The following is a 24,279-nucleotide window of genomic DNA, read 5'->3' as shown; positions in this document are numbered from 1 at the left end:
GACAGGCTTACAATATCTACAGTGGTGTTTAAAGCACATTTGCACAAGAATTGTATATTAGAAACAGGACTATGTGTTTATTTGCATTTTCCCATGGAGACAATGTCTTTAAAATTATTTTCATTCACCCTGCTGGAGCTACAAAAATGCTAAAAGATGCCATGCCTGTCTGCTTGTTGTACTGCTCTTATTCATTGGCCTATATTCAACTCACTTCTTGGTATATATTTAGGTTGAGAACTGAATGGGAGGAATGTGTGTCTATAAATGTACAGTTTGTTTTTAATTTACAAGCAAACGGTATTTGTTTGCCATATTCTTGTTTTCTGTTAAGGTTATTATTTAAATTATATCCGTAATTATTACTTTGCGTTGTCAGAGCATACATACTGTAGTATTTTATTTGTATGTATATTAATAGGTTAAAAACCTATTAATATACTTTAAATGTTATAAACAAACTAGGGATGTAACAGTATGGAAATTTCATATCATTGTTATTGTGACCAAACTTATCACGTTATTATTATCATCGCAGTATTGTTAAATATGTTCAAAATGAACTTATATACACACACTGAAATCTTTAGATTTGTTTAAATATGTACACATAAATGGACCCACTTTTAAAAAGCGTACTATTTTGCTTGCTTTACTGATAAGTGTTCTGGCAGGCGTTGTGATGTTTTACTGTGTTCAGCGGTCATTGAACGCACCAAAAAAACACCTCCTCCTTCGAGTTTAATTTGATCACTCTGTTCTAAAAGAGCACAACTTGTTGGTACAATATGCACACAATTGAATAGCTTAGTTACTCAGACAGTAATGTGTTTATACAAGTTTAGATTAGGGTATGTTTTTTCTTAGTGGGAAAAGACGTTAATGTCGCTTGTATTCATGTAAACGTTTAAGCTAACGAGCTAGTGCCAGTCCCTTGGTGCGTTTCCCAAAGTGCAGGTACTAATCACGGTATTTTCGCAATTTTTTAATTTAAAACAGTAATACTAACCGTTGAAAGTTTTACCGCAGTAATCACTGATACAGTTTATCGTTACATCCCTGTAACAAACCCGTCCATTTTATTTCACTTCTCCGGATCTAAGTCGTGAGTGCAACAGTCTAGGGAGACAGACAAGTTTATAAAATACAGCAGTATACTGTATGCTCTTTTCCAAAAAGCTTTGATTTAAGATGTCAATGAATGTTCTCATTCATCCAGGTTATTGTAATCTCAGGGCATTCAATCGATCGCAACTGGACTGTTTGGTTTGTCTTAGAAGATGTTTCGCCTCTCGTCCGAGTAGGCTTCATCAGTTCATGCGCATAGACTTAGATTGGTCAGAACTATTCTTAGACTTAGATTGGTCTGATCTGACAAGTTGTGGTCTGATCTGATCTAGTCTTAGACTTAGATTGGTCTGATTTGACCAATCTATGTCTAAAATGAGATTTGACCAATCTAAGTCTATGAGCATGAACTGATGAAGCCTACTCGGATGAGCGGCAAAACGTCTTCTAAGACAAACCAAACAGTTCAGTTGTGATTGACTGAATGCCTTGAGATCTTTGATTTAAGCTTTGCCATACAGTATACGTTGTTACATTTGTAGTACACAATCTTGAGTCACTTGCGAAGAACGGTCAATAAAGCAATGTGGACGAAGAAATGTGTCTTTTCTTTCTTGTACTCTATAGAACATTTAGTTGTTGGTAAATCCTTTAATTACCAGAGAAAAAAACATGTTCACAGAAAACACACATCAGTCATGTGGGTGCTCTGCAAAAGCTAAGACATTAAACAAATGTTCACAAATCTGTTAGTTTGGACTGAAACTGTGCGTCCTGGGAGATGGAGTCTAAGGTAACCTCTGACCTCAGCTGCAAAGATTGGTGTGACCTCCTTGTCATTAGCCAGCGCCCAGGTCATATTGGTAAAGCTCTTTCCACACACACTTAACTATAGTGATACAAAGTGGGAACAGGTGGTTTTATCACCAGCACGCCCATATGTAGGCCACATGTCAAGCATTAGCTGTGCGCTGCTGCTAAGGGGAGCCCATTCAAGCCAGGTGAGGTTAGTGACTTAGCACATCCACGATGCTAACGCTAAGCCACATGGTCAAAGGCAAAAAGAAGGTCAATCCTATTAGATAGAGCTAGAGACACAAACATAGGGCCTCAGTTCAATCCTGTGCCAATCCAAGAATATCCGAGCTTTACTTCAGGCACTCTGTCTCGCATGAACCACAAATGTGCTGCATGAGAAGGCTAACAACTCTCTTACTTTTTACACTTAGCTATAAATGAATGTTTTACACATTGACTAGAATAAAGGGATTGGTTATACATTCTACTGACTGTAAACATCAGTTCTTCCCCAACATTGACTTTTGTATGTTGTATGTCAAGGTACCTTCTTATTTAGAGATGTCATGCTCGATTTTAATTACCACATTAAGTTGCAGGATCACATGAAATGTACCGTATGTCCGTCATGAAACATGCAAACAGATGTAAGTTCTACAGTCACAATGTGTCTAGTCGTCTCTTTACAAGTAGACCACAACACAGGAACACCAGTCTGTTTTTCTGACTTGCCTCACTGCTGTGCTAGTGGTCTTCTAACATGACAGGGCACACAGTTTGTGACATCGTCATTGTGTGGTTAAGCCTCCCGTCAGTTCCTCCGTATTTAAAGTATGAGGTCAGTGTTTACTAAGTAAATGCACTAAGATCTGAAAACTAGAGGCTGTAAAAAATCTTAATGGATCCCATGTCACCATTTCAAAACATTGTGTTACTAAGCTTAAATAACAAACTAGTGCACAGAGGTCTACAATCTTTTTTGCAACAGGGACCGGTTTAATGTAGGCATTGTTTTCACAGGCCGGCCTTCCACGTGTGGCAGATAATCGCAGCAAAAATAAGTGCATGAAAATGACAACGCTGAATTAGTGGGAGCCCTTGGCTTGTTTTTTAGCCATGACATGGCCCCCAGCAGGTTGATGATACAGTATACCATGGGTTCTTAACCTTTTTGACCCCGGGGACCAACATTTTCACTACAGAGGACCTCGGTCCACTCAAATATTAACACTGAATTAGTAATAATACTCTTGATTTGAATCGCATTCAATAATTATATCTAATAGGTTACATGTCCCTTGGCAAGTTTCACTGCAATAAGGCGCTTTTGGTAGCAATCCACAAGCTTCTGGTTGAATTTTTGACCACTCTAGACAAAATTGGTGCAGTTCAGCTAAATTTGTTGGTTTTCTGACATGGACTTGTTCCTTCAGCATTGTCCACACATTTAAGTCAGGACTTTGGGAAAGCCATTCTAAAACCTTATTCTAGCCTGATTTAGCCATTCCTTTACCACTTTTGACGTGTGTTTGGGGTCACTGTCCTGTTGGACCACCCAACTACGCCCAAGACCCAACCTTCGGGCTGATGATTTTAGGCTGTCTTGAAGAATTTGGAGGTAATCCTCCTTTTTCATCGTCCTATGTACTCTCTGTAAAGCACCAGTTCCATTGGCAGCAAAACAGGCCTGGAGCTCCACCATGCTTTACGGTAGGAATGGTGTTCCTGGGATTAAAGGCCTCACCTTTTCTCCTCCAAACATATTGGTGGGTATTGTGGCCAAACAGCTCAATTTGTGTTTCATCTGACATCACATGGACAAGGATAAGACCTTCTGGGGGAAAGTTTTGTGGTCAGATGAAACGATCAGGCTAGAATTAAGGTTTTAGAATGGCCTTCCCAAAGTCCTGATTTAAACGTGTGGACAATGCTGAAGAAACAAGTCCATGTCAGAAAACCAACAAATTTAGCTGAACTGCACCAATTTTGTCAAGAGGAGTGGTCAATAATTCAACCAGAAGCTTGTGGATGGCTACCAAGAGCGCCTTATTGCAGTGAAACTTGCCAAGGGACATGTACCCAAATATTAACATTTCAGTGCCCTCGCAGATAACTCCCGGGATTAATATTCTCCGATTTTCACCCTTACAATAATAATAAGGGCGTGCCATGATGGTACAGCATTTGGCGTCCTCTACAATCTGTATTACCAGCGTGCCAGCCCAGCCTTTTGTTATATGCATCTTCTGCTTGCACACGTAAGTGACAGCAAGCCATACTTGGTCAACAGCCACACAGGTTACACTGATGGTGGCCATAACAAACAACTTTAACACTCTTACTAATAATGCGCCACACTTTCAACCAAAACCAAACAAGAATGACAAACACATTTCGGGAGAACATCTGCACCTTAACACAACATAAACACAACAGAACAAATACCCAGAATCCCATGCAGCCCTGACTCTTCCGGGCTACATTATACACCCCTGCTACCACCAAACCCCGCCTCCACCCCAACCCTGCTCCCTCACACATCAACCCTCCTCTGTGCGTCGGTTGAGGTGGGCGGGGTTTGGTAGCGGGTGTGTATAATGTAGCCCGGAAGAGTTAGGGCTGCATGGGATTCTGGGTATTTGTTCTGTTGTGTTTATGTTGTGTTACGGTGCAGATGTTCTCCCGAAATGTGTTTGTCATTCTTGTTTGGTGTGGGTTCACAGTGTGGCGCTTTATTAGTAAGAGTGTAAAAGTTTTTTATACCGCCACCGTTAGTGTAACCTGTGTGTTTGTTGACCAAGTATGCCTTGCTGTCACTTACGTGAGCAAGCAGAAGCCCCATACCACGTGTGGCTGGGCCGGCACGCTGGTTGTAGTGGGCGCTAAATGCTGTACCATCACGGCATGTTTGAGAGAATACTTGTCCTGATATTTGTAGTCTGCCGGAAAAATCAGGAGGGTTGACAAGTATGACGCTGTCAAGCGCCATTCATATAAAACCCGCGGACCGCGCTAACATTCAATTTTCATACTAAGGTGTGGGCCGCGTGTCTGAGACCCCTGGTTTATACATAGCACAAAGCAAAAAAAAAACTTTGTATGCAGTGTTATTTCATTTTAAATTTCAAAAGATTTATGTGGCTCCCATTGTTTTCTTTAATTTGTGAAACTGGTCAAAATGGCTCTTTGACTGGTAAAGGTTGCCGACCCCTGCCCTATGGTTAAGAAACACTACTATATACCATCAACTTGAAGGGGACTGCAGATGCAAATGAACTTTTGGCTACATTCTGGCACATTGACATTTTATATGCTTATTAATGTGCATTGTACCATCATGTAACAAAGATATAACAAATACAACAAATGGCAATTTCCTCTCTGTTTTATTATACATCTTTGAACAACCTTAGTGGTGTATGGAGTGGAACAGGCGAAAGGTAAGTCGAAGAAAATGCAGTTGTTTATTAATGATTCAATGTTTCTGTGCGACCCGGTAGAAAATGCATCACTGACCTGTACCGATAGCCGGTGGTTGGGGATCACTGCTTTAGATAGTAGCAAAATTAGCATAACAGCTTAAATGTGTTCTTTTGAAGGAACAATATCTAGTCAGGCTAATGACTATAGGCCAGGGCTATTCAACTAAATTGTTTCGGGGCTATATTTACAAAAAAAACTAAGGACCGGGGGGCCGAATGTCTCCCTTAACTATTAGTCTTATTTTGTATATTCAGGAGAACCAGCGTGCTCTGCAGTAGACATTACATTTTGGTCAATTGATTTTGCTGCAGATCTTCTGCAAAAAAGCGAGTTAAAGTCTTTAGTGTTTTAACTAGCCAGTGTTAGTCAAACTCTCACAAGTTTTTTGAAACAGTTGAATATCCCAAATGGAAAAAAAGAGGACCTAAAATGGAACCTTGACCACCACTTGCATAACTAAAGAAGTTAAATAAATGACTATTGATTCTATCTGACGTAAACAAGCTACAGCAACACCTTAGTTACATATATCACATTACAAAAAATATTTGTCATTGCCAAAAAGGAGAGGACTTAAAGGGGTGCCTTGAGGAATGCCTCAGTTATACAAATAACAAGTTTGGACCCCAGTATTTAAAGTTTGCTAGCTAGGTTAAAATATCAATGCAAGGATTTGCCAGTGTGTTTACAGTTGTCCAAATTCTTCCATACAACTGTCACACTCTAATATTTTTTAGGAATTTGTTGCAAGAATGTTTATCTCCCAAATTTAGAGCTGAACTCGGGGGCCGCCAGTTGAAAAGCCTTGCTATAGGCTGTAAATGACGCCAATATTTTTACGAAAGCAATGCATCAAAATGGAATTTTACTGCAAACAGATTTGGTGCAACAACCATGCCAGAGAACCAAGCCGTCTTTGTCCATCTATTTTTTGGCTGGCGTACTGCTACAGGTGTAGTTAGGCAGGTGGTCAAGTTTGACATTCAGACCAGATAGTATGTGTGTGAACTGTGTGTACATACAAGGATGCTCGCACGTGTCCGTGCACCTGCAAACTGTGGTATGCCACAGCATAAAACCAGCATCTGTGAGTGGAGACAATCAGCCACATTGTCAAGCGACTTGGCCGCAGTAGAGGGAAAGTCACATAGGGGATGAGGAAGCTCCAGGGATAGCCAGATTTTTTTATTAATTTAACATACAAAATATAACATGTTTCAATTACATCATCACAGAAGTTCTAGAATGCTATTTAAAATACTAGGTTAAAAGTTCATAAATACCACATGGAGAGGAGTGGGCGGATCAATCCAAATATCAATAGTATCAATACCAAGAAACATTTCAGTATCGGATCAATAGTAGCATGATGAGAAGGATATTATTCAGTTCTTTTGAGTGTTTATTCTCGCAAATATCTGTGTTGTTGTCGTGTTGTTCATATTGTTACAATTGTTATTGTTATGTGTATTTGTTGTTATATAATTTACAAACTCAGGGAATAGGTTCCTGGACACAAGGGGGCTTTGAGAAAAAGCCAAAGGATTTGAATTACATGTTTGCTTTGTTTATTTATTTGGCATGAATTACTCTAATTTGCTCAAAGAGTTGTTTGGAATGAAAGGTGATAATTAGTTTCAATATATTGTTTTATATTGTTATATTTTGAATATTGTTTAATTGTTCACAAATGAGTTGTTTAAAAAAAAATGTAGGTTTGCATTAGGGCTGCAGCTATCGATCATTTTAGTAATAAGTAATCTATTGATTATTTTTTTTGATTAATCAAGTCATCAGATAACGTACACGTAATGGTCTTAATGCAGGGAAAATCATTTTAATACCTGCTCAGTGGCCTACTGGTTAGAGTACCCGCCCTGAGACAGGAAGGTCGTGAGTTCAAACCCCGGCCGAGTCATACCAAAGACTATAAAAATGGGACCCATTGCCTCCCTGCTTGGCACTCAGCATCAAGGGTTGGAACTGGGGGTTAAATCACCAAATGATTCCTGAGCGCAGCCACCGCTGCTGCTCACTGCTCCCCTCACCTACCAGGCGGTGAACATGGGGATGGGTCAAATACAGAGGACAAATTTCACCACACCTAGTGTGAATATCGTTGGGACTTTAACTTTTTAACTTGAAAAAATACAAATAGATTGTTCTGCTTGCCATAACCTTCATTGGTTCTTACTAAGAAATACACAATATCAAAATGGAAATTGCACTTTTAAAATGTGTGCATTGATAACTTTTTTTTTTTAATAATAGTGTTAGCTGTTCGCCGCCACACAGATCACAGCACCCACACCACTATGCTAATGTGCGTTCTATTGCAGTAGCCGTTTGGAAACTATATCTGTACATTTACAGTTCCAGGCACTCAGTTACACTCTTTAAATAATTAATCAAAGCATCAGAATATAAATCATAGCTTTTTTTCTAATCGAATTAATCTATTAATCTTTTTGGGGCGAGTTTGCATAAAATATGTGTTTTTTTAAATAATCATACTCATGACCAACGCATTAAAGTTAAAATCAAAAAATCATTCAACAATAAAGTAAAAAGTAGCAGTATCACTGTATTAACTTGGTATCAAATCGATCTGCAGTATTACCCAGCCCTAATGGAAAGAGATTTAGGTTCAGAAACGGTATAGTTATTCAACTACACTACTCTTGATGCAAACATTTGTGAGTGAGTCAAATATTTGGTACACAGTTCAGGCATCCTGCTATAATCAGTGCAATATACACCTTGCATATTCCAGGGAGTGGAGCCCATTTGCTGAAATCTCTGGTTAAGTATTTGAACTTATGTACCTCACTTTGTAGACGAGAACCACACCAACTAAGCCTTCAGCGATGTAATGGTATAAGTAAAAAGACATTGCATATATAAATTGTGCTCAGTCACCCCCCTCACCCTCAGTATCCTAGCCAGCGGAAAACAACACTTTGCTGGCACAGGACATCTCACTTGACTCCACCCAGCTGAAGTAATACACTCTCATTGTCTGCATGTGCACGGATGTGGTAGTGAAGGACATGATGAAACAGCTGACCTGTGTAAAGTACCCTGGAATGTTTCTGTTGACTGAGACCATGTGGAGCACATCAGGATCTCCACAATTCTCAGGCACAGAAAATGAATACCTACAGTCGCGATCAAAAGTTTACATACACTTGTAAAGAACATAATGTCATGGCTGTCTTGAGTTTCCAATCATTTCTACAACTCTTATTTTTTTGTGATAGAGTGATTGGAGCACATACTTGTTGGTCACAAAAAACATTCATGAAGTTTGGTTCTTTTATGAATTTATTATGGGTCTACTGAAAATGTGACCAAATCTGCTGGGTCAAAAGTATACATACAGCATAGTTAATAGTTGGTTACATGTCCCTTGGCAAGTTTCACTGCAATAAGGCGCTTTTGGTAGCCATCCACAAGCTTCTGGTTGAATTTTTGACCACTCCTCTAAAACCTTAAGTCTTGGGAGCAGTTGGGTGTTCCAACAGGACAATGACCCCCAAACACACGTCAAAAGTGGTAAAGGAATGGCTAAATCAGGCTAGAATGAAGGTTTTAGAATGGCCTTCCCAAAGTCCTGACTTAAACGTGTGGACAATGCTGAAGAAACAAGTCCATGTCAGAAAACCAACAAATGTAGCTGAACTGCACCAATTTTGTCAAGAGGAGTGGTCAAAAATTCAACCAGAAGCTTGCCAGAAGCTTGTGGATGGCTACCAAAAGCGCCTTATTGCAGCGAAACTTGCCAAGGGACATGTAACCAAATATTTACTGTCAGGCTTGTCCCTGACAGTTTGGTTGTGTTTTAGTTTTTCCTCTGTGTGTGTAATATTTCCTGTCAGCGCTCTTGTTTTGGTTCTGTTTCCTGTTTGTCTCCCTGCCAGTCAGCTGTGGCTGACTGGCACCTGGCCACACCTGGTGTCAATCAGCCAGCTGCTATTTGAACCTGCCTTCCCATCCAGTCTGTGCTGGATTATTGTCGTTCCTACCTGTCGTGTCGATGTCAGTGTAGCTGTATGCGGTAGCGGTAAGCTATATTCTGTAGCTGTTTGTAGCTTACTGTCTTTTTGTTCCTAGTCCCTGTTTGCTGGATCCGTGTTCCCTGTTTCCAGTTTGTCCTCCTAGTTCCTGGTTTGTGTTTTTTGTCTTTATTTCATGGACATTAAATTATGTTTTCCCGCTCAATGCCTGCCACCATCTCTGCATCTTGGGGTTCGTCACCAACAACTTGTGACATTTACATTGCGGTATGTATACTTTTGACCTAGCAGATGTGGTCACATTTTCAGTAGACCCATAATAAATTCATAAAAGAACCAAACTTCATGATTGTTTTTTGTGACCAACAAGTATGTGCTCCAATCACTCTATCACAAAAAAATAAGACCTGTAGAAATGATTGGAAACTCAAGACAGCCATGACATTATGTTCTTTACAAGTGTATGTAAACTTTTGATCGCGACTGTAAGTACTGAAGCCTTGCTTTACAATACATTCACTGAAAGAATGTATGATGCTTAACTGTAAGAGAGGGACTAATTCAATAAATGAGGTAGAGGTTATGTCCAAGAACACATAGTACATTTGAACGGACACCTCCCAAGGTACTATGTCTCAGAAACATTTAGACTTTTGAAAGTCAAGAGACCATCTGAAAGACTTAAATGCCACACATCTTCATTCAAAGCTGGAGTTCAAGACTCGAGCAATGAGTCTAAAAAGAGGCCAACTGCTGTGTTGTGCTGTTTGAAGTCATTTGTCAGCTCCTAAAGATAGCGTTTTCAGCACTGGCAATCATTACTGATAATAAACACTGTTGCAGATAGCTGCTTCAACCCACCGCTTCAACTAAAACGGCAAAATGTCAAAAAAAAAAAAAAAGGGCCTGCATAACCTTTTAACAGCAGGTTGTTTTGAAATCCATCTCACCTACGGTATGAGGGAAAGCAGAAGTCTAGAGGCGGTACTGCATTCTTAAAATAATCAAAACATCCTACAATCTATGTTCCATTGTAGCATGGAACAGGGTGAATGGACAGCCCCAAGGCAAGTACATTCTACTACTTGTGCGTGTGTGTACAGTATAAATTCAGAATAGAGTCACAGGAATGTGGTTTTATGATCATTGAGTCAGATGTGACAGGAAGGGAAGAACTTCAGAAAAGGACTAAACTAAATATGCGGAAGTTGGCCCCCATACCCCACGCAAAACTCAGGTTAAAGGGGAACATTATCACCAGACCTATGTAAGCGTCAATATATACCTTGATGTTGCAGAAAAAAAGACCATATATTTTTTTTAACCGATTTCCGAACTCTAAATGGGTGAATTTTGGTGAATTAAACGCCTTTCTATTATTCTCTCGGAGCGATGACGTCACAACTTGACGTCACATCGGGAAGCAATCCGCCATTTTCTCAAACACTGAGTCAAATCAGCTCTGTTATTTTCCGTTTTTTCGACTGTTTTCCGTACCTTGGAGACATCATGCCTCGTCGGTGTGTTGTCGGAGGGTGTAACAACACGAACAGGGACGGATTCAAGTTGCACCAGTGGCCCAAAGATGCGAAAGTGGCAAGAAATTGGACGTTTGTTCCGCACACTTTACCGACGGAAGTTATGCTACGACAGAGATGGCAAGAATGTGACACTCAAAGCAGATGCATTTCCAACGATAAAGTCAAAGAAATCTGCCGCCAGACCCCCATTGAATCTGCCGGAGTGTGTGAGCAATTCAGGGACAAAGGACCTCGGTAGCACGGCAAGCAATGGCGGCAGTTTGTTCCCGCAGACGAGCGAGCTAAACCCCCTGGATGTCTTGGCTCACACCGTCCCTTATGCCACCGAAGATGATCAAGAGAAGAATATCGACCCCAGCTTCCCTGGCCTGCTGACATCAACTCCAAAGCTGGGCAGATCAGCTTTCAGGAAAAGAGAGCGGATGAGGGTATGTCTACAGAATATATTAATTGATGAAAATTGGGCTGTCTGCACTCTCAAAGTGCATGTTGTTGCCAAATGTATTTCATATGCTGTAAACCTAGTTCATAGTTGTTAGTTTCCTTTAATGCCAAACAAACACATACCAATCGTTGGTTAGAAGGCGATCGCCGAATTCGTCCTCGCTTTCTCCCGTGTCGCTGGCTGTCGTGTCGTTTTCGTCGGTTTCGCTTGCATACGGTTCAAACCGATATGGCTCAATAGCCTCAGTTTCTTCTTCAATTTCGTTTTCCCTACCTGCCTCCACACTACAACCATCTGTTTCAATACATGCGTAATCTGTTGAATCGCTTAAGCCGCTGAAATCCGAGTCTGAATCCGAGCTAATGTCGCTATAGCTTGCTGTTCTATGCGTCATGTTTGTTTATGTTGGCATCACTATGTGACGTCACAGGAAAATGGACGGGTGTATATAACGATGGTTAAAATCAGGCACTTTGAAGCTTTTTTTAGGGATATTGCGTGATGGGTAAAATTTTGAAAAAAACTTCGAAAAATAAAATAAGCCACTGGGAACTGATTTTTAATGGTTTTAACCCTTCTGAAATTGTGATAATGTTCCCCTTTAAGAAAAAAGCCTCAAATGTGTGTGTGCCGTTAAATTCGTTTTTTTGGGCTATTTACGATTTTTAATTATTAAAGATTATTTATTCAGCCCCCACAAAATTCTCCAAATTAAACACATACTGTAAAGCCTAATTCGTTAGTAGAAGTGCTGAAAAAAATATTATCACAGCCAAATCGTGATTCTGATTCTTAATCGATTCATTATTTTCAATTAAATTAAAATATATATTTTCTAAGAACACATTTTTAGGTGATCTCTGCACTTACTTCAGCAGCCATTAGAAGAAGCTCTTGTAAACTTTTTGAAAAGTTCCTATCATAAATTTATACAAAATAATACATTGTGAGAAGCGGTTTGAATCAACACTCTTGTTGAATCGAGTATTGATCATGAATCAGATCGTCACCCTAAGCATTGGAATCAAATCAAATTCTAAGGTGCCCAAATATTCCCACCTCTATTTGTTAGTGTCACATTTGTGCCGGTTTAGAATTATTAACTATGCTGCCATACCTTGTGAGTTATTAAAGATTAAAGTTTTCAGAAATTACATCATAAGCCCCCCACCGTCTGACATACTAAACCAAAACAGTATAATTGTTTAGAGCTGTGTAATTGATGTTCTGAGCCGGTTAAATTAATGATATTGCTATTTTAATGTTTTATAATGAACCTTATTAAAACCAAATTAAAGCAGATAAGTCAACAATAGGGCGAGTGTTATTTTAATATTGTACATGTCGTTTTGTGGTCCCAACATAAGTCAGTCAGTGAACTAAGAAAAAAATAGCACACTGATACAACCAACAACAAGTAGCCATAAAATAACAACAAACTAAAATGCTGTGTGTATGCTCTAGCAATGTTTTATAGTAAATGAAGTCATCACCTACAACCACAGCTTTATTAAGTCGGGCAGTTGAGTGACGACACTCATCAGAGACTGAAAACACACGATACGCAGATATGTTGGCTAACTTCCAGAACCTCTTGTAAGAGATATCCTCAATAAGGAGATTTAAAAAAAAAAAAAACTTCTCTATGCATGGTTCAAGCTTCAGGAAGTTTTGTTTGCAACATGAGACGCACATTGAGACAGACAATAATTCCACATAACTGATTCTCCTTAATATTGTTAGTAGATTAGGTAAATGATCCTTCCCCGTGGTATATGCCAGTGTTTTTCAACCTTTTTTGAGCTAAGGCACACTTTTTGCGTTGAAAAAAATCCGGAGGCACACCACCAGCAGAAATCATTAAAAAATGAAACTCAGTTGACAATAAAAAGTCGTTGTCGCAATTGTTGGATATGACTTTAAACCATAACCAACCATGCAACAATATAGCTCTTGTCTCAAAGTAGGTGTACTGTCACGACCTGTCACATCACGACATGACTTATTTTGAGTTTTTTGCTGTTTTCCTGTGTGTAGTGTTTTAGTTCTTGTCTTGCGCTCTTATTTTGGTGGCTTTTTCTCTTTTTTTGGTATTTTCCTGTAGCAGTTTCATGTCTTCCTTTGAGCGATATTTCCCGCATCTACTTTGTTTTAGCAATCAAGAATATTTCAGTTGTTTTTATCCTTCTTTGTGGGGACATTGTTGATTTTCATGTCATGTTCGGATGTACATGGAAAACTGGTTTCCAGCATCATCCCTAACTCCCAAGTGAGTATCCAATCACAGGACACGTAAATGTCAGGGCCAGCTAGAAGGCCTTAGTGACAACAACTCGCGATCTAATTGGCTATGGCAATTTTCTATCAGCCGTATGTGTCCGTTCACTTACAGTGCATAGACGCCTGCATTGTTGATTCTGAAGGCCCCGGGCAGATTTCGTACAGCATGGCAACATAAGCTAGCTGAATTCTGATTGGATACAAACTGTAACCTAAAAACAACAGCATTGGAAGGAGCATAATATGACATGAAGAGAATATGAATACTTTTAGACATTTAGGGAAAGTAAATGAAAAATTACTTTTATCTTTAATTATGATCATGATTTCTGGTTATCTTAGGCCAGCAGAGAAGGCCTTGCTGGCCAAGACGGTACACCACTGGTATTACTACAGGATGAGACTAAACATATACCGACCGAGAGCTAGGAGCAGGCATTGTAATAGCTAAGCGAGCTTGGAAAAACACTAAGAAATGAATGCTTAGTGAAGTTTAAGAAGTGTAGATGGAAGCGCCTTATGACGCAGTTATGGACAAGAAATGAATAAGAGTCTTCAAAGAGGTTAATATAACAGCAAGAGTTGGCATTGTCGCAGGTCGTACATGACACGTAAGAGGAGGGTGGATCACACATAATTTGTGTCGATATAGCATTAACACTAAAGCGATTAGGTCGATATTTTTTTCCCCTCAAAATCTTTTTTTTGTTGTGTTTTTGGTAATATTTAGAAATTTGGGGAGTATGTCCCTGGAAGGGCAAAAACAAATTATTTCAAAGAGTAGTATAAGTTTTTTTTAGTTATTGTGTAGTATTGTTTTGATCAAACAATTGTATGTAATAAAATAAAATAAGAACATAGTTTAAATATTATATTGATATTACATTGTCAGTAGCACTACCAATAAATTAACCGAAAAATCTCCAGTGAATACATGTGATTGGTATTGGTATCTCGAATTAAAACAGTTAAAAAAAAAAAAAGGTCAAGTTTAGATTCAACACAAATAGGGGTTAAAAGATAATATACAAGTGTGTTGACCTTGGCAAACTGTAACTACAGGCTGTTTTAGATGCAGCAGACACATTTGCTCATTCGCCACACTTAGTGAATGAAGGGGAATTAGGACTAAATATGCCAATGAGTTCATGTTGGCTGCCATTCCTCTCCTCCCCTGCTCCTCCTCACTCTGCAGTAGCGCCACCGCTCCAGTCTTGGCATCAATCACCCTGTGGGCAGATATGCAATCTAACTGTGCAAACAATTAAAGGCAGCTCCTCTGCACTCTAAACCACTCAGTCGTGTTGCTGTGTAACAGATTTACCCAGTATGCTTACAGATTAACTGCAGAGATGCACTGATGAATGGCGTTCTTGTGAAGTATGTTTGCTGAAGTGAGGACAATAAAGCAGAACCAGCTACTATTTGCAAGGATGTGTATCTTTGAACTTGGCTTGGATAGTCATTTAATTTCGTAACTACAGTGTTGCCTCGGTTTTTGTACGCTCCATTTCCGTATGATTCTGTTTGATGAAAATGCTGGCTAAACCCGGTTTTGGTATGCCATCTCGATTATCGTACAGCTCGAGTTTTAAATAAAGGTAAAAAAAGTAAGTTAAATTAGGCTGTGTTTACACTGCAGGGTCGGATTTTTTTTGGTCAAATCCAATCTTTTTAGTGGCCGTTCACATTACAAAACAAAAATGCCATTTCTATTGTGAATGCAATCTGACCCGCATGCGGACATGACGTCATGACGATGCAGTGTCCACGGAATAAAACACGGCTTCCACTCCAATAGGTCTCAGTACTGGCGCATTTGTGGCAATTTCAAGGATTTTGTGCAATCAAAGTCAACATTTTCTGAACCAAATTAATGCGCGTAGAAGATTAAGAAGAAAGAGGACAAGTATTTTGTCTCCGGCAGTTTTACAAGATATTTTGCTTCAATGTCTGCTTGAAGAGCGTGTCTGTAGGCGAGCAGTCGGAGACTGGAGTGGTGGAACTTTCACGTGAGTTCCTAAAACATTTTATTTTCAACTGTTTTCTGCTTCATTGACAACTATTCATTTTGTAACCGTCTATTTTGGCAAATAATTATGACGTTTCATTCGACCTGAGCGCGAGAACGTTCACATTGAGAACACATATGGCGTCACATTAGTGCCAAAAATCCGAGCGCTGATTCTCCACTTCGTGCGCGCGCGCGACACCATTTTGCGCGCGCGTGGTGCCTTTTTGCACGCGCGCGGTGCCTTTCTGTGCGCGCGCGGTGCCTTTTTGTGCGCGCGCGGTGCCTTTCTGCGCGCTCTCTGTGTACTCCTGGCATTCTCTCCTCGCGCTGTCATATTTCTTTTTGGCACTTTGGGGGCGGGTATGCTTAGACGGCCCCTCCTTTCTGATTGGCTGTGAGCATTTTTCATATGACCAATCATTCTCCAGCGTAGCAACGTTGTAGCCATCTTATCTCGGACATCTGGCCTCAATCATTACATTGATGTCAATGGTACATGTACTAATTACATTACCATAACTTGCTCGATTTTAGACCAATTTACAAACGGTTTGCCTTGTTACAAATCTTATTACATGTAGATATGACATAGGATGCTGTACCTGTTGAAATTACCTCTTTTGCTTTAAAAAAAAAAAAGACTTAATTGTGCAACATAGTTGTGTAGGGTCAGTGTTAGTCAGTTCTCTGATTATTTTAAACTGTTTCAGAATACATTATTAAAAGCTATTTTTAACATTTTAAAAACAAAATTCAAAGATTATTTCATGAATTGTATGGCTGAATCAAAAGAAATTTCATAAATTAGAAAACAAATGTTCAAGAAGAAGTGAAAATATAAAATAATGTTATGGTTGGATGTTATTGCTGGTGGACCAGTTCTGGCTGAGAGATGTGATTATGGTGTTTGTTGTCTTATTATTTATTTGGGTCACATTTTGTATTACCCTGTATTGTGTTTATGTGGTATGAAATAACCTTCATCAGCACGCGACATTTTTTTTATCCACTTCTTCCTCTGTAAATCTTGATACATATTGACGATGACCCGCCCTGCTATACTTCTGATTGGCTCTGAGCATTTTTCAGCATTTTTCGCCTGACCAATCAGAAAGAAGGGGCCGTCTAGCATACCCGCCCCCAAAGTGCCAAAAAGAAACATGACAGCGCGAGGAGAGATGCCAGAAGTACACAGAGAGCGCGCAGAAAGGCGTCGCGAGCGCGCAGAAAGGCACCGCGCGCGCACAGAAAGGCCCCGCGCGCGCGCAAAATGGTGTCGCGCACGAAGTGGAGAATCAGCGCGCGATAACAGTTTTTGTGCGCTCGGATTTTTGGCACTAATGTGACGCCATAAACACATCGCATATACAGTGTATTTGATTTATACCCACATACAAAAGAGGCCTGGGTCGGATATGAAAAATGTGGAATTGCACTGTTCACTTTGCACAGGTCGCATATGGGCAAAAACATTGAAAGTGACCTGCAGTATGAACAGGGCCTCGGTGTCCCCTTCCCCTTTACATTCACTTTTGTGTGATGAATTTTTACTGCCTTAAATGGATCTGTGCTACCTGTTAAGAATTCTCGATGCACTTTAGTGTTGGTATAAAAATATAAAAACAACCAATGACTGTTTTTATTCAGTCATTGGTGGAGCTAAGGATAATATTTGAATATTGCTTTTAATATTGTTTTTAATATTGTTGTGCAGCACTTTGGAAACATTTTTGTTGTTTAAATGTGCTATATAAATAAAGTGGATTTAATTGGATTGGGGGATATAGACCAGTGTTTTTCAACCACTGTGCCTCGGCACACTAGTGAGATACAGTCTGGTGTGCCGTGGGAGATTATCTAAGTTCACCTATTTGGGTTAAAAATATTTTTTGCAAACTAGTAATTTTAGTCTGCAAATTATGTGTTGTTGTTGAGTGTCGGTGCTGTCTAGAGCTCGGCAGAGTAACCGTGTAATACTCTTCCATATCAGTAGGTGGCAGCCGGTAGCTAATTGATTTGAAGACGTCGGGAACAGTGGGAGGCAGTGTGCAGGTAAAAAGGTGCTTTAACAAAAAATAAACAAAACGTGAGTGCCCCTAAGAAAAGGCATTGAAGCTTAGGGAAGGCTATGCAGAACGAAACTAAAACTGAACTGGCTACAAAGTAAACAAAAACAGAATGCTGGACGACAGCAAAGACTTACTGTGGTGCAAAGACGGAGTCCACAATGTACATCCGAACATGACATGACAATCAACAATGTCCCCACAAAGAAGAATAAAAACAACTGAAATATTCTTAAATGCTAAAACAAAGAAACTACTACAGGAAAATACCAAAAAAGAAAAAGAAAAAAGGCACCAAAATACGAGCGCAAGACAAGAACTAAAACACTACACACAGGAAAACAGCAAAAAACTCAAAATAAGTCACGGCGTGATGTGACAGGTCGTAACAGTACACCTACTTTGAGACAAGAGCTATATTGATGCATGGTTGGTTATGGTTTAAAGTCATATCCAACAATTGTGACAACGACTTTTTACTGTCAACCGAAGTTTCGTTTTTTAATGATTTCTGCTGGTGGTGTGCCTCCGGATTTTTTCAACGCAAAAAATGTGCCTTGGCTCAAAAAAGGTTGATATAGACGATACAAATTCTATAAATGCTTTGTATAACATGCATTATCATTTCGTGATAATGCATGTTAATGACACATTCGAGCTGTGTCATTGTCAAAAAATATTGTCTTTTGTGTTCTCTCAGGAAATAAGTCCTTGGATAAATAAGCCCCCAGCCTCAGGCAAACTGGTCGAAGCTACACCTACGAGCCCATGCGGAATGTTCAATTTCTAATTTCTGTCAAGTCCCACCGGGGCCGACATCTTCAATCTCGGAACATCCTCCCAACAAACCGTTGTTCGCAGGGGGGCCTCAGCCAGAGGCCCTCAGGTACTCTCAACTCTCTCACGGAGGGAGACGAGGTGTTCAATAAGCGACGATTCGACTACAAGGTTCAGAGACTATTCGAAAATGTTAGCCCCCTAAAAGTAGTATATTGCGAATAATTGGGATTAATCAAAATTCAAAAGTCTGATTTTAAAAACTAATCGTGACAGCACTATTTAAATATGCAGGCATTGCATTTATAACAAAGCAGATAAGAGAATAACGAGATCTTGTACTTATACTATATTAAAGTTGATGAGTCCACCTGATGATTTTGTGTTCACAGTTTAATACTCAACACTAACTGATCACTATCGTTTATAAATACGTGACTTGACCGGGGGGAAAGGGAGAAATATTTATTTTTCGTCCGTTATGCGTCCATGGTCAATTTTACTAATTAGAAGATGGTGTCATCGCCCCCACGTCCCAAAGCGCCACAATGGGGCTGCAGTTCTATGGGAAATGTGGCAAATGTATATTTATCAATTTCTGCACGTAAAAATCCATTCCGCACTATAAAATGATTGTGTGTTCATATTAATGGGCACGGTGGGAGAGGGGTTAGTGCGTCTGCCTCACAATACAAAGGTCCTGAGTAGTCGTGAGTTCAATCCCGGCCTCGAGATCTTTCTGTGTGGAGTTTGCATGTTCTCCCCGTGACTGCGTGTGTTCCCTCCGGGTACTCCGGCTTCCTCCCACCTCCAAACACATGCACCTGGGGATAGGTTGATTGGCAACACTAAATTGGCCCTAGTGTGTGAATGTGAGTGTGAATGTTGTCTGTCTATCTGTGTTGGCCTTGCGATGAGGTGGCGACTTGTCCAGGGTGTACTCCGCCTTCCGCACGATTGTAGCTGAGATAGGCTCCAGCGCCCCCCGCGACCCCGAAGGGAATAAGCGGTAGAAAATGGATGGAATTAATTAAATATTTTGCTTTGGGTTCCATACGAATTGGTCTTCGGGAGACCTTGTGATTACTCACAAAAACCAAGACATCACTTTACTACAATACAATGGAAGGCCCATGGTAAAACTACAGATTTGTTTTAAATTTTGATCTTTGAATGATCCCTTGCAAAGTAACATGGTTGCCATGATAAAACATTGGTTTCACATTCGTAACTTCATCGTCATCTAAAAAGGTCCCACTGTTGAAATTAAAACCATATGAACAAACAATAAGCTGTACTGCAACAATGCTTTTACAGCCACCGATCTAAGGCAGAGAGCAGCAATGACATCAGGACACCAACTATTTCCACATTATACTGAGGACATATTTGAAATTGTTTCTGTCCTTGCTCGCACTCATTTTGAAGACAAGGGTATATCTGCATTTTGAAGAACACTTTGGAACAAAATCAAGTGTGTACAGCCGGTGGTCAGGTGACGTGACAGAGTGAAACCCACTTTTGACGATACGCAACAGGTATTTGCTTTCCATTGCGCATACGGTTCAAGACGATGTTGCACAACTTTCAAGAAATGTCAAATGGTGTGTGTTCGAGTGACAAGAAGAAAAGGAATATGAGTGGAATGTTTTGAGAGATATAAAAACAACCAGTTTCCTTTACAGCCTTTGGCTGGGCCTCTACGGCATTTACCCTGAAACAGTCTTTCACTGTACTGTGGACACAAAAGCAAGAATCTACTAGTGTAACCACTGACAGTCCTACGGTTGCCCGCAGACAGAGCTCCTGTGTGCGCGGCATAATCCCCACACAGCTGGGTTTGAGGGCAATAAACCTCTGTAAAGAGTCCACACAATTTGGCACCAAGTGAGCCAAGAGGCAGGTGGGGAATAAGGAGCGTTGTGTAACTATCCAAAATCCACTTGAACCCTGAAATTCAGAGCAAAGCCCCTTGACTACACAATGGGAAAATAATAGAGAAATGGAAAAGAGGACATGTTTTTATTGGGCCAAATTCATTTATAACATTAGAGCATTAGAGAAAGCAGAAGAAAAAACCCTTACAAGTCTGAAAGGACCTATGATTAATTTTGTCTTTACTGACTTATAAATGTTACAATGTTGGATACTCGTGTTAAAGGCCTACTGAAATCCACTACTACCGACCACGCAGTCTGATAGTTTATGTATCAATGATGAAATCTTAACATTGCAACACAAGCCAATACGGCCGGGTTAGCTTACGAAAGTGCAATTTTAAATTTCGCGAGAAATATATCCTGCTGAAAACGTCTCGGTATGATGACGTCTGCGCGTGACGTCACGGATTGTAGAGGACATTTTGGGACAGCATGGTGGCCAGCTATTAAGTCGTCTGTTTTCATCGCAAAATTCCACAGTATTCTGGACATCTGTGTTGGTGAATCTTTTACAATTTGTTCAATGAACAATGGAGACAGCAAAGAAAAAAGCTGTAGGTGGGAAGCGGTGTATTGCGGCAGGTGTTGTGCCTGATAACGCACCCCCGCCGTAGAGTGCACCCCTGACTGTTGTGCCGGATAACACAGCCGGTGTTTCATTGTTTACATTCCCGAAAGATGACAGTCAAGCTTTACCACTGGCCTGTGGAGAACTGGGACAACAGAGACTCTTACCAGGAGGACTTTGAGTTGGATACGCAGACGCGGTACCGTGAGTACGCATGCAGCTGCGGCTTCCAAACATTTGATCGTTTGCCCGTACATGCGTGCCGCTATGTGCATGCCATGTACGTAACTTTGGGGACTTTGGGGAAATATATGGGCTGTATGAACTTTGGGGAGGTGAACGGTACTTTGGGCTGTGGGATTGAGTGTGTTGTGCAGGTGTTTGAGTTGTATTAGCGGGTTATATGGACGGGAGGGGGGAGGTGTTTTTTATGCGGGATTAATTTGTGGCATATTAAATATAAGCCTGGTTGTGTTGTGGCTAATAGAGTATACTGTATATATGTCTTGTGTTTATTTACTGTTTTAGTCATTCCCAGCTGAATATCAGGTCCCACCCGCCTCTCACAGCATCTTCCCTATCTGAATCGCTCCCACTGCCCTCTAGTCCTTCACTCTCACTTTCCTCATCCCCAAATCTTTCATCATCGCTCAAATTAATGGGGAAATCGTCGCTTTCTCGGTCCGAATCGCTCTCGCTGCTGGTGGCCATGATTGTAAACAATGTGCGGATGTGAGGAGCTCCACAACCTGTGACGTCACGCGCATATCGTCTGCTACTTCCGGTACAGGCAAGGCTTTTTTATCAGCGACCAAAAGTTGGGAACTTTATCGTCGATGTTCTCTACTAAATCCTTTCAGCAAAAATATGACAATATCGCCAAATGATCAAGTATGACACATAGAATGGACCTGCTATCCCCGTTTAAATAAGAAAATTGCATTTCAGTAGGCCTTTAAACAATGCCAAAGCGTCAAATCTAGGGCTGCAACTAACAACTACCGGTAATTTGATAATCTATTAATCTGCCAATTATTACTTTGATTAATCGATTAATAATCGGATAAAAGAGACAAACTACATTTCTATCCTTTCCAGTATTTTATTGAAAAAAACCAGCATACTTGCACCATACTTATTTTGATTATTGTTTCTCAGCTGTTTGTAAATGTTGCAGTTTATAAATAAAGGTTTATAAAAAAAAAATGTTTTAAATTAAAAAAAATTTAATAAAAAAAAGTAGCCTCTGCGCATGCGCATAGCATAGATCCAACGAATCGATGACTAAATTAATCGCCAATCGATTTAATCGATTAGTTGTTGCAGCCCTAGTCAAATCACAAGGTTAATTTCATTATGATGAAGTTTTATTTTTGTGTCTTAATTTTGAGGTCGCAAAGACAGAAACATATTTTTGCAAGCATAGACATTATATTTAGAAAATAAACTAGCTTCAAGCGAAAAAGAAAAATGTTTGAGCGAATAAAAATGTATTTTGTGCACTATAAAAGTGCTTGCATGTTTGCGATCATCAACATTAACACTTGATTACTGCTTTCTGCACAGTCAGACCAATGCACTCTCTCTTCCTCTCACTAAGGCTGCTCAGTGGCCTTGTGGTTAGAGTGTCCGCCCTGAGATCGGTAAGTTGTGAGCTCAAACCCCGGCCGATTCATATAAAAGAGTATAAAAATGGAACCCATTACCTCCCTGCTTGACACTCAGCATCAAGGGTTGGAATTGGGGGGTAAAATCACCAAATTATTCCCGGGCGCGGCCACCGCTGCTGCTCACTGCTCCCCTGTAGGGATGGGTCAAATGCAGGGGATAATTTCACCGCACCTAGTGTGTGTGTGTGTGTGTGTGACAATCATTGGCACTTTAACTTTTAACTTTAACCTCTAACCTCTGTGCATTCAGCTTTTTTTTCTGCACTTGCTCAAATTCTGCTGTGCCCGCGCGCATGTTTTGAATCGTGTTAAATTTGAGTCAAAAAGGCAATCAATCAGAGAACTGGACAAATGTACGCTCTGATTGGCTGCTTGGTCTCCAATTAGATCACTTGTTACATTGTCCCGGAAGCACTTGTAAACAACAGCCAAGCAAGAATCACAGCTCTCTGAAGCCGTTTGGTTAATAGTCCAAATGAATGAGGAACAAGAACGATTTGGTGCACTAAGGCCAAATTAAATTTGTTTTAATAATTTGCTTTTATGAACCTTATAGGTAACATTATATGACTATAATGGAGTAATTTTTCAAATTTTTTTTGCTATGTTTTTAGTTTGCAACTATTAGCTGTAGCATCTCGATCTAATTGGAGACCAAGAAACCAATCAAAGCGTACATTTGTCCAGCTCTCTGATTAGTTGCCATTGTCCCAAACATAACCCCTTGTCAAAACTTATGCGAGCGCACAGCAGAAATCTGAGCAAGTGTAGAAGAAAAAAAAGCTAAATGGGCAGAGGGGAGAAGTTGAGAGAGAGGAAAAGAGGGGTGCGAGAGATCGCATTGGTCTGACTGTGCAGAAAGTAGTAATTATTGAGTGTTAATATAGATAATAGCAAACATGCAAACACTTCTATTGTGCACAAAATAAAAAAAATTTCGCTGAAACATTTTTATTTTTCGCTAAATTTATTTTCAGAATATAATGTCTGTGCTTGCAAAATATATTTTTCTGTCCTCAAAATTTGCCTTTGCGACCTCAAAATTAGGGCACAAATATAACTCCATAGTTTATGCATTTTGGCATGAGTTTGCACGCAGTTTTGGATGCCTCTGTTCGGGAAGTCTGGCTACGTTGTGACGTAATGCAAAGTGTGAATCGATCTGCAGGTGTGCAGGTGTACCTAATGTCGTGACCGGGTGAATATATATATATTGTTTATGAAGTTTATTTTCGACGGAGTCTGGAAAAAAAAACAGCATTGACGACTTCTAGATATATATTTAAACAGTATACATTTTTAAAATATGATACTTTTGGAGACGGTGGGGCGCGGTTTCATTTGCTATCTGGGAACGCCTCCAGAATCGAACATCTTGCAGACAAACTCAAACCAAAACGGGCTCTAAAAGTGACTGTGGAGCAAAATGAATGCAAAATTTACACCAAAGCATATACAATACATATTATCTAGACCAGGGTTTTTCAACCACTGTGCCGCGGCACACTAGTGTGCCGTGAGATACAGTCTGGTGTGCCGTGGGAGATTATTTAATTTCACCTATTTGGGTTAAAAATATTTTTTGCAAAGCAGTAATTATAGTCTGCAAATGA

At 40.1% G+C, this 24,279-nt stretch overlaps 1 protein-coding gene across 7 annotated transcripts in view; it reads right to left on the bottom strand.

Annotated features, from left to right (window-relative positions):
- myo9aa (myosin IXAa) overlaps positions 1–24,279 on the bottom strand; it is a 256,934-nt gene that overhangs the window by 164,976 nt on the left and 67,679 nt on the right. The window lies entirely within an intron of this gene.

This window comes from Nerophis lumbriciformis, linkage group LG15 (genome assembly GCF_033978685.3).
Source record: "Nerophis lumbriciformis linkage group LG15, RoL_Nlum_v2.1, whole genome shotgun sequence".
Classification (NCBI taxonomy): Eukaryota; Metazoa; Chordata; class Actinopteri; order Syngnathiformes; family Syngnathidae; genus Nerophis; species Nerophis lumbriciformis.
This window is presented reverse-complemented; position numbering and strand designations above follow the sequence as displayed.